Genomic DNA, 12,268 nt, shown 5'->3' with positions numbered 1-12,268 from the left:
TCATCTTGCCAAGCACTTTTTTCTTCTGATTTATTTGGAAGAGCTCCTCTTGAATCCCTTTAGCTCCTGCAACTATATTAACTTTATTCTGTGTTTTGCTGATTGTAATTCCCTTCAAACATTAATGGTATATATAATTTTGATTGTCTTCCCCCATTCACTTTCCATGTTCATGTTTTTTTTAACTCTCAAATGTTTGAGTATTCCCTCCTGAAGCCATACTGTCCATAGCTTTTTCCTCGCACTGTTTCTTGTCACATTCCTGGATTTTTGTGCTTCTTCCCATCGTACTCACTAGATTTTTTTTAATTCCTTAGAACTTGCTGCCCCAAGAGTATTGCTGTGTTCTGTGAATATACTCTTCAATAAGGTTTTGCATTATATAGCACTTTCCATGTTCAGTGCACTTTAGAAACAAGAATCCTCACAACATTCCTGTGACGTACATAAGTACATTCCCCACTTTATAGATGGAGAAACCGAGGCGGGGAAGTTGTGACTTGTTGAGGGTAAGAGAGAAAAGCACTGTCAGAGCTAGAATTAGAATTTAAGACTGTCTAATTGTCACTCCCCTCTGCTCATAAATGGTCCAACAGACTTTTTCTTTTTGTTTTTCATTCCCTTTATCTAATTTCAGTACCGCTTTCTTAATAATCAAATTGTAGCTCACTAGCACTGTAAATACTTCTGACATTCAACAGTACTCCTCCACATCTCCTTTCCCTTTGTCTGTCTGACTGATATCGACTATACTGACTTCCCAGTTTGAGAGTATCCCACCACCACCAGCTTTCAGTTATACTCAGTAGCTCATCATCCCCATCATTTAGTAATGCATCTATTGGAAACAGTCTCTTTGAATGGACATAGCTGAATGTATAACACTTATCTGTGACATTGTCTCACTGCTAACCAAGATAGAACTTTAGTCTACACTGAGTGCTCCCCTCATGGCTTGATACCCTGGGAAGCCCATCATTGGAATAACAGCCTCTTTATATGGACACTTATATTTATTTTACACCTTCTCCATCTGTCGTGTTAACGTCTGCAGTAGTAATGGAAACTATTGTCAAATAATCTAAGAAGTGACTTCAAGCACATCTAAAGGTCTCTTTGGATTGCACTTTAGATTTATTGCCTACAGTCTGCATTTAAAAGAAAGAAAAGCTCTCAATTTTCACTTTTCCTGGAGCATAAAAGTCTAATAATTAGATCATATGATCTGGTTATTGAAAGGATTGTTGTTATTCAGCCCCAACTGACCCTCTGGAATTTGAAGAAGGTGCCTTGGAGTTCAGGGTTTTACATTTTCTGTTATTTTATTGCCCTTATGACATGAAATGCTACATTATCACCACACTTGTATTGTTTTTGTAAGGGTTCCAGCTGTAGTGTACGACTTGTTGAAACCTTGACATCTGTTTTCCTTTTTTCTGCTTTCTAGAAGTCAAGCATGTCACCCTTTTCTAGTGTTGCATACTGAGACTTGACTTAGCATGTGTATCTAGCCAAAAGGCATCATGCATCTCAGTTCAGTTCCAGACTGTATATAATTGAGTGATGTCGTATACTCTTTATCAGTGATCATGCTTGAAAGAAATGCAGTTTACGACACTATTGCTAGAGTCCTCTGTTAGTCACTGAGCTAACACGAAAACGCTGTCATAAATATTAAAATGCTGTTGGCCTGCAGGAGAACATTAATATTTTAGAATTAAAATGTCTTCAAAGGAAGAAAAAGTTAATCTCCCTTTTGAAATGTATTTGTATACTTATTGGACGTTACAAAATCCTTGTGCCATAAGTAAAAGGAGTGGTAGATTCAACTTTAAGCCTTCACAAAACCTATACTGCCTGACATCTTATTCTAGCTCACTGTCTCCACAGAGGCATTGCATCACATCACATTGTCCCTGAATCAAGAGAGCACTAAGCATGGTGTAAGAATTTTTTTTAAATGGCTTTCGGGGGACTGCCTCCTCCATTTGCAGGAGATGGACTTGGTGACATGGTGGTTCTTCATCTCTAATTTTTATGCTCCTAACACACTGCATAAATTATAATTTTGACCTGTCATACCTTGGTGAATAGCACATACAGCTGCATTCTGATTTTAGAAGGATTTGGTAACATCTGGAGGTTAGAACCTAAATCAGGAGGCCTACATTCTATTCCAGACTACACTGACTCATCATCTGCCGTGTATATTTATTTTAATCTCTCTTTTCCCATGCAAAATGGGAATAATAATATATACTTTACATAAAATTTAAGATTTTCTGATTTAAAAGCTGTTTTAACAACATAAAGCAAACTTACTGATGTGGGAGGTTCACTGCCTTATAGGTCATTGAAGAAATAGATTTTGGTAAAGATTTGGTTGTATGCACTGTAGACGGGTGCTGTCCAAGAATACCCCTCATCCTGATCTGGGATGGCCCAGCAGGCATCTGGCCTCAGTTTCCCTCAGAGTTCCAAGAATAATCTATTTACACACACAGTTTTCAAGAACAATGTTCCCTTACTTCTGAGGCTAATTTCTTCAGATTAACCAGTTTTCCACCAAAAAGCTTCCATTTTTAGATTGAGTTTCAAAGCCCTCCTTCTTGGACCTATGTGTTTCTTGACCCGGCCTCCCCAATCTGTAAACTCTCTCCCTCAAGTTCAGAGTCTTCACAGCTCTCCTCCTTGGGGCTTGTGTTTCTCCAGTCCTGTATCTCTGGGCTGTAGACTCTCATCTCAGGTTCAGGGTTTTCACAGCTCTCCTGTGGCTGTGTCCTGATTTTTTTTCATCTCAGTCTCAGCAGCTTCTTTCTTGACTGAGCTTGGAGATTCCTTTTGAGTCACCTGCCGAGTCAAATAATCACTCTCTTGAGTCTCCCCATTTGGGTCTAATAACTCACCCACTCTCTACAAAGCTTCTGGCTCAGGGCTCTTAAAAGGAGAAATGGTTTGGGAGGGGCTTCTACCTTCTCTCTCCCAAACACACACTCTTCCTCAAGACCATCTTTCTTTCTCCCAGTGATAGCGTCAGTTATTTTTCTGACCTTCGTCCGCTTTCCCTGAACACATGGAATGAGGTAACTGGCTTCCCAAACTACATCCTCTGGCCTGAGAGGCCTGTATCTCTTACATGCACCTTACTTCTAAGTTTTATAAACAAAACCCAAGCCTACACATTTTTGGAAAAAATATATTAAAACTACTTCAGAAGTAACAGAAAAGCTTAGTGATGCATGAGATAGCACAGTTTATACTGCTATAAAACAAGCCAATTTTATGTGTTCATTTAATACATTTAAGTATGACAGGCTACAATACCTAGGTTCTTCTAATATGACTACAAAATGTTTTCTAAAGTAGTACTTAGACTTGAATTTAAAAAAGGCATTCCATTCTCTTGGTAAAAACTTGTATTATAAATTCCCAGAAATTTGGCACTTGACTCCATTTTTCTTTTAAACTAGCTCAGTTCTCTAATTGTTCTCCACCCCTCCTCTTAGTGCACTGAAGAAGTTTCAGATTATATCTGCTGAAGTTTCCCATGGAAAATGAACAATGATAATCCTGGATTGTTCCTTCTTACTTGCTTTAATAAAATTCAATACATGTTCAGCAGTGTGATGTGCAAACTAAACTAAACTATTGGTTTTCATGTCTAGATACACCTGGCATGTTAGTATGAGGAATATTAGACCCAAAATGCTGAAAAATAGAGGTTTCATTTGTAAACCCACTTAAATTACAAACTAAATATCACTCTGCTGTTCAACGAATGAGTCTAAAATATTGCCTTGGCTTTTTTCCCCTCCTTTTCATTCAAGACAGATTTTTTTTTTCACACACACAGGCACTCTTGACCCACTTTTGCTGCTACCAGTGTTTACTTTTAAAAGATATATTGACAGCTGCAAGGATAGTTAATCAGATTGCTCTGAGGCAGGTACCTGTGTACTCAAGCCCTGCAGCAAGGGAAGGATGGCTTACGTTCATAAATACATAAAAATAAACATTACACTGGCCTAGAGAGCACTGGTATGATTGGCTGAACCAGATGTTTGGGGTTCTGTTGTTGTTTGTCATGAAGAACCTATATTAAGTTTAGAGTACTTTGCTATGCTTGAACTTCTTTTCCTTTCCTTTGTCTCAAGTTCTAGAATTCCAGAACAAAACGAAAAACCCCAACCTCTCCTCTTCCCCCTCACCCTGTGAAAGGGTATTACAGCACTTATTTCTAGTAGGAAAAAATAGCCTTTTGTAAAGGGGTACATATATTTCAAGCTACCATATCCTGAAACCCATATATCTTTACAACTTTTCTTTAATCTTCTAGTAAAATAAAACAACAAAAATCCATGGAGCTGTGCAATTGGAAAATAGTGCTGCTGGAACTGGTTTGAAAACTATCCCTGTTTTAATCTTTTAAATTATTTAAGTGCCATCTGTGAGCTTTACCCCAAAGTAATAAGAAACCTCCTTTTTAAAGCAACCACATATTAGTATAATTAAACTTCCTCGTAATTAGAGTGTGTCCTGTTGATCATTGTTAAAATTGTCTTGATTGGAAAAGCTATAAGAGAACCACTAGGTCCCATAGGCATTGTTTTTCAGCACTGTGTGTGTCTGGCCACCAAATGGCAGTACTGCGCTGCACTTGCACCAGAAGAAATGTGTGAATCTGGCAAAGGAAAATTAATCTGCATGTAGTTGAATACCAGACACTCAAATGCATTTATTTGGGCCTATTTATAATCCCTTTTGTTGTTAGAATTGCTATACCTTAAAACCTGATTGTACTGAAATACCATCCTCATAACTGCAATAACTTATGTCAAGTCCAAGTGGTATTTTCTCCTACCTCTTCATCCCATTGCAACCTTTGTTCTTGTATGTGAAATTTCATTCACAACCACATGCTGATTAATTGTGTCGTGGGATTAAAATGATTATACTTTATGGCATTTAGCCTGGGTTTAGTTTCCTCCAGTGTAGAGGAAACCTATGACTGACATGGCCAAATGGTTCATTATCAAGGGGAAATGTTCAGTGGTCCGTTTGTAAGACTTTTATGAACAGGATTGTCTGTGGTTTTCTTTACTGTGAATTTGCTTTTCCTTTAATGGCAGTGTAAAAGCGTGCACTGCATATTTGGTGTAAAAAGAGAATTCCTGGTAATAGATTAGTGACTAGAGAGAATCCTGCATTTCTATCAGGCTAGATTCCTAGACAGGCTAGATTCCTAGACACTGAAGATTCTATCTTCTTATTCCTAGAACAAAACAGTTTTTAGAAATTGTGGCAGTCCTGAACTTGGTCCATAAGCCTGTGTTCATGAGGAAGTTGTATTGGTTGCTCAGTTTTATAAACCTGGTTAACAAAACGGATCTGAGATACCAACTTGCAGTGGAGTTACTATTGTAGGTCTGATACAAAATCTATTAAAGTAAATAATTTTTCTGCTGACTTCAGTAGGTTTTGTATCTGGCCCTATTTGTGAATAGAGCTACAGGTATGTGGGGCTCTTTGCACAGGGTTTATTTATTATTTGTTTGTTACTGTCAGTTTGTTCCACATGATGCTTTCCAACTGTTCAATAATGGATAGTTCAAGTCATGAGACGTTCAAAATCAAAGGATAGACAGACCGAGAAGCTAGAGTTGGCTGAAAAGTGGAATTCTAAAACTTCAAAGCTAATGTTCTGAAACTGAATGAAAAACTGAAATTTCCCATTGAATGGGAATTCTAAAATTGTGTTTGAAAAAGGATGAAGAAACATTTTGTACAAAATGTTGTACACTGCCAAGAGTCCCAGCAGCACATGAGGTGGGAAACTGGTCAGCTTGAGGAGCCTAGAAGCTTGGGCTCGAGGGCTTCTGGCCAGCCTGGGAGCCCTAGTGCTGCAGTAGTCCATTTGCCACGCGCTGCCCTGGAGCTGTGAAGCCTGGAAACCTGGGCTGGTGAGGAGTCGGGGACCCATTAAGCTGGAAATGATTTTCTGACAGAAAATAAAAATTTCCAGCGAAACTGAAATGTTTCAATGGCAGGAAGTTGAAAGGAAAAGACGGTTGCCTGAGGCCCTCTCAAGAGGAAGAAGTGACAAGACATAGCAACAACCTAAATGAGGACTGAAAGGAAGAGGAAAGCGCTGAGATTATGGACTTTGGAAACAGTGAGGCTGGTGGAGTTATCAACCTTAATGGAAAAGGTATAATTTAGTGGAAGGAGGGAAGACTGAGTTCTGGTTTTGCCACTGTGAAATTTTTCACTGGCAATAGTACACGGAAGAAGAGGGACTGTTGCAGATGTGAGTATGAATGAAGAAGCCTATATTTGATATAGGGATGGTAGTTGAAGCCATTAAAATGAATGAGCTCACCATGGAAGGAGATGAAGGGGCCAAAGACAAAACCCCGTGAAACTGACAGAATAGGGTAGGTGAAACTGGAAATGCCAAAGGGTGCACTGAAGGAGCAGTGTGAGCTAGTGGGAGAACCATTAAAACTGGAGAGAAGAGAATTTCAAAGAGGAGCTATGATCAACTGTGCCAAATTGGGATACGCTATTTGAGGATGGAGAAGAGGAGTGTCAGGAAGAGATTGCTATTGCCTTTTGTGAGTTCTGTGAGTGGAGGGAATGAAGGTAGACTCCAGAGATTCAAAAAGAGTTCTTGTATTTGGTGATGTCTAGTAGACTCTCTGATACTATGGGGATAAAAAGTTATAAGAGTATAAGAGTAGATAGTTGTGGTGAGGATGTAGAGAGATCCTGCAATGTGCAAGAGGTCAGACTAGATGATGAGTCTATGAGGGGGACAGTATTCTGAAGGAGTTTGGATGTATGGAGAGAGAGAGGGGATGCTAGAATGGGGGGTTGAGATTCTCTTAGGATAGGGAAGATCATGGTGTCTTGAAGACAAACCGAAGATGGGAAGAGGTGAGTTTTGAGTTGGGAACTGAAGGAAGGTAGCATGGTGTACAGGATCAGAGAGAACATTCCAGGCATAGGAGTCAGTACCAGACTTTATTAAATGAACAATGCAAAGGGTGTGCAGGGCTTGAACATCAGAGTTATAGGATATGAAATAGGGTGGGGAGGGACAGTATGATGTCAAGACTTTGAGAGAGGACAAAAGTTAATTTGATGCAGAAGGAGAAACAAATCCAGCGAAAGAAATCAGAGGTCTCTTCCAGACCAGGCCCCAAGGTTTCACAGTCCCTGCACAGCTCATTTTTCCTGTGCTAGCTTATGCCATCTGGAGCCATGTAGTCGGTCAATGCAGTAGTGCATTGGTGTAGCTGCAGACAGTGCAGCTATTGAAGTAAGCTAACCTCTCTTTGGGAGAACGTTTGGGTGTGGATAGGTGCCATTTGTTCCTTGCTGCTTACCACTTACTCAGTAGTGATGTCTGATTTTAAAAAAGAAAAAGAAAAAAGCTTGAACTGGCAGTTAATGAGAGAGGCCTTTCGCAAGACAACCCTAATAGCAGTTTTAAAACTCCAGTGTTCACAGATAACTCCATATGATGATGACAACTTGCAGGGGTTGGGAGGAGGAGTACTATATATGGCAAGAAACCCTTCTTTCCTCTCCTTCCCTCCCCCAAAACCTCTTTTTATCCAGGTCCTGCTTCATGTAGCAGGCTCAGTGGATGGTACCTACAGTCAGGGCCGGCTCCAGACCCCAGCGCGCCAAGCAGGCGCGTGGGCGGCATTGTTCCGGCAGGGCGGCATTTGGCTCCAGCGGACCTTCCGCAGTCATGACTGCGGCGGGTGCGCTGGTCCCGCGGCTCGGACGGAGCTCCCGCAGGCATGCCTGCGGATGCTCCACCGGAGCCGCGGAACCAGCGCACCCGCCGCAGACACTTCTGCCCCGGCCGCGGGACTGGGGAAGGGCGGCGAGCGCGCCGCCCTGCTTGGGGCGGCGTAATTTCTAGAGCCGCCCCGCCTACAGTATCTTGTTGTGCCCACATTTCTGACAGCTTCTCCCCTACCTTGGATTTAAAAGATGTAAACTTTAGATGGCTGATGAATCATGTTTTAAAACTTTCACATCATAAATCAAACTTGTTCCTCAGAAAAAGATAGTGACATGTTTACAGAAAGCGTGGTCTCACCTGAAGTTCTCTCTTTTAAAAAAAATATGGCACAGTGTTCTATAATTCAACAACAGAAAGACCAAGTAGGGGATTATAGCCTGGCATGAGAGAGAGTCTGGAGAAGCATTCCTCTCCTCAGGAAAGACGACTCCCCACTGAACAAAACAAAGTAACATGTTAGTTATCAGCAGCACAAAATGGAGGTTGAGGAACATGTCAGTTATTGAAGTGAACAGCTATTAAAATTAATAATTGCATGAATGAGCTTTCAGTCCTCCTGCTTCAGGGCACAAACAGTTCAATGGTGGGATTAGGAAGAATTTTACTCCTTTGGTACAGCAGTGCCCAATTAAATACACGATTGAGGGGGTCGAGGCTTGATTACATCTTATTGGCAGCAGGATTCCAGGCCATTTTGGCTTTTCAGTAGGGAAATTCACAGGTCTGTGACTCTTGATTATAATGATGGTGACTTGTGCTGATATAATAATGTGAGATGCGAGATTGCTTACTTGTTTCTGAGGCATTAGGCTAATATGTGACACCACAAGCATCTGGTAAAGACACAATTTCTATGTAGCTTTGGCTGTTTTGAACCAAACGGTGCCTATAGTAACATCTTCTGTTCATTTACAGAGGGCACTCTTGTAAAGAGAATCTCATTATAAAAAAAAACCTGCTTTGCTGAAAAGCTTTCACAGCTTGATGATGCAATTGTCACCATGGAGATTTTATTCCAACAGAAAAGAATGAATTCTATGCGGTCCTGCTTTTGAAATGTGTAAACAGCAGATACCTTCTAATGCCTTTTGTCTAAATCTTCGCCTTGTAAGATAACTTGGACCAGAACATAGGAAAGGAAGTCTATATATGTTAATGGCAAATTTTATTTTTCATAAACAGCCTGATCTCCAGGGATGAGATGTGCGTAATGGCAGATTAATGAAGTGGGCATGAATAACAGACTTTGAGCCAAAGACAATAGGGAGGGAAGTATACTTTCTTCAGATTTGAGAGAATTATTCAAACACACTGCTCTGTGAATTTCAGTTGAAGTCTGATTCTCTTTCTTTAAAGAGGAGCTGCCTTTCTGTATTCTCCTGTGGTCCACTTTGAAGGCAGCAGGCAGAGACTGCTTTAAAATTTGCATTTTAGTGTTTGACGTAACACTTTTTGGAAGCATTGCCAGTACCGGTGAGCATCTCCTTTCACAGTAATGACCTGTAAAAGGAGCCAGGTGCAGGCTGATTACACTCTGATTCAAACAAAGCCAAGAAACCACTCTGGATGTGTAACAGCTGATCACTTTGTTTATCTTTCTCTGGCATAGTATCTCAAGGGAAGTCCTATCTGTTGACTCATTTATAACTAAACTACTGAAAAATATACTTTAGGGAGCAATCTTGCACTGACTGAGGGGATGAACAAGACGACATAAGAGGTCTCTTCTATCTCTGAATGTGTTATGATTATTCAAGAGCAGACAATGGATATCAGTTACAATTTTACCATCCTAATACATTACATGGCACTGGCAATCATTCAGCAAAGTGAATATCACCAGATTTCTTAGGGTTTGTCTACAGAATTTTGGAGCAAGCCTTTCATTTCAGGTGGCTGGTTTTGGGCTAAGGAAGCTCACGCTAGAGCTCTAAAAACAACTGTATAGACAGCACTTTAAAGCTGTAGCTTGGGCTGGATCTTGGGCTATGAAGCCTAGCCAAGGCATTACTTAAACTGAGTGGTTTATTTTGTTTTTAGCTTAATTTGGCTCCTAATAGACATCAGTTAAATTGATTTTTAAACCATGTTTAAATTGTTTTTTAGAATTTCCATTTAGCTTTATGCATTAACTAAATGTGATTTTAAATCATACCTGTAGTAAAAGCAGTTCAACTTTGTGTGTAGACAAACTCCAAGTGAACAGCTTTCTGATCACTATTACTTATTTGCTAAAGTCTGCAACTGTGCTTAGGGCTGTACAAAACACACAAGTAAAGTCTGCCAAAAAAACTTAAAACCGAGAAGATACACACTCAGGAAACAAAGTGGGAATAGGCTACTGACACTTCTTTAAATGAAGAACACTTCTAAAACTCAGTACGTTTGTGAATATTGCGGCAAGGATGGGTGCTTTAAAAGGAACTAGACTGAAGAGAGGGTTGAGGTTGTACAGATTTTTTTTTTTTAAGGAAGGGTGTGCCATGAATGGGGGCATTGTGAAGAAAAAGCATAGAGTTGGGAAGTAGGAAGAAATGACAAAGGGGATATTTGAGTCTTGCATCATTGGTGGAGTATATGTTGAGAGGGGAACACAATAAGAGGTTAGGTTGTACATGTAGGCTAGTGCTCCAATGCCAAGGTGATGGGTGTGGTATGAAAACTTAGACAGAAATGCAGTTGTAAGGACTTGAAGATAAGGATGAAAAATGTGAACTCTCTAAGCTGCTTAAGTGGCAAGTCAGTGGAGAGATGCAAACTACTGCATCTCAATCATCCCTTTTTTGTCTGCTTCTGATCTAGCCTGAAGCATTCTATGTCACAAATCTGGCTTTGCAAGCATGGTCAAAAGGTGTATAGCTATCCATCTGTTTTTAAGATTCTCCATGTCTATAGACTGTTACCTTTCCAAAATCCTCAAGTCTTTTGAACTTTCCCCATGAGGTATGGTACCGCATGAGAGATGTATAACTATTGGCTTTCCAGTCATTAATATTCTTTTGCAATCTGCTAAAAACAAGAACAACAATCCCTTCAGAAACCTTCCCACCCTCAGCGGTTAATTTGGTCATGTAGGGATCTTTTAATGCAGTAGACACTGAAGACAGGGGTTTCCTGCTTTGCATGGCAGGAGGATGTGGTTCAGTGGGGCAGCTCGCTTCTCCTCTTGATAACCGTTACAGCTTCTGTTTCCACCATCGGTCCTCTTCCGATCTTGTCATTCTGAATTCACCTGCTCTCCCATATTATTGTGGAACTCCTAAAAAGTGAGTCTGCTCCCTCTGCTGGTGGTGCAGCATGACTGGATAAATGAACACTTTTCATAGAACTCTTCTGTCCAGATGTTGGTACAAAAATATTTAGTTGTAAAGTATTATATAAAGAAAAAAAATTAAAAAATGTGGTCCCATGTTCTTTGCCAGATGTGGGGCAGCCAGAAAGAATATCATTGTTTACTACATCAAAAAGAATAAAATCACCAGGGGGTAATGATGCTGAAGTTCCTAAAAGGATATTACAAGTAATAACTTTAAAAGCTCTTCTCTAATCTAATCTATATAATTCATACTGTGCCCCTTGTTTTTTAAAAGGTAGTTAGATTTCTAATTTGTTTTTAGAAGTTGTCAAAACAGGATCAAAAAAGCCAAAAGATAGAATTTGGGAACATTGCCAATCTTTTGCTGGATGGCTAGTGAACTAATTGTAGAGAATGGAAAAATTAAACCTTTTATTTAAAACAAAGTTAAGAGTGAATGTAATGAAATATGGCTTGTGTTAGGAGATCTCAGCTATGAACACTAATCTACCCTACCCCAATTCTGACTTTCTATATCAGCTTGCTTTTTTAATCTTTTGCTCAACATGAAGTCAGATTCCTGGCTGGTACTGACTTGATTGCTCAGAGGTATGTCTGCTAGAAGGTGGTTCACATTTCTATGGGTTGCTGTTTGGAGGAGGTGAAGGGGATAGTGGCAGAGAATATGTAACTGCTTAAAATGGGGGTTTCCCCCTTTTCATTTAGCCTAGAGAAACTGACAAGGCATATCTTCATTGTCACACAGCTTTTGCTGAAATAGCCACAGTAAATTTTGCCTGCAAAACTGTTAGCTGATATACCTGCTGTCAAAGAATATAAATGTGAACTGTAAAAGCAAATTAATTATCCGGTAGCTACTGAATGCAACCTCATATGTAAACAAAAGGCTCTAGCCTCATACCATAGTGATACATCTTGTAGTAAATGTGACATTTACATGATTCTATCTTCTTTAGATCTCTCTTCCAGAAATGTCCATAAAAATGTTTCTTACTCATAACAGATGGTCAAAGCACGGCTTTGAAATTTCTCTGGAGAAGAATCTCTGTTGATATCATTAGACTTGAAGAGTGTTCGTGCAGCTATAGACTTGGAGGAATTTATTGTTATAATTATTATGAAAAATCACATGT

The 12,268-nt window shown here is 39.9% G+C and overlaps 1 protein-coding gene and 1 long non-coding RNA gene across 10 annotated transcripts in view; one reads left to right on the top strand and one right to left on the bottom strand.

Moving 5' to 3' along the window:
• Window positions 1-12,268, top strand: part of DCLK1 (doublecortin like kinase 1) — a 347,909-nt gene that overhangs the window by 168,924 nt on the left and 166,717 nt on the right. The window lies entirely within an intron of this gene.
• Window positions 1-12,268, bottom strand: part of LOC120409323 — a 52,975-nt gene that overhangs the window by 24,730 nt on the left and 15,977 nt on the right. The window lies entirely within an intron of this gene.

Source organism: Mauremys reevesii, linkage group 1 (assembly GCF_016161935.1).
Source record: "Mauremys reevesii isolate NIE-2019 linkage group 1, ASM1616193v1, whole genome shotgun sequence".
Taxonomy (NCBI): domain Eukaryota; kingdom Metazoa; phylum Chordata; order Testudines; family Geoemydidae; genus Mauremys; species Mauremys reevesii.
The sequence above is the reverse complement of the archived record's forward strand: the minus strand, read 5'-3'. Positions and strand labels throughout refer to the sequence as shown.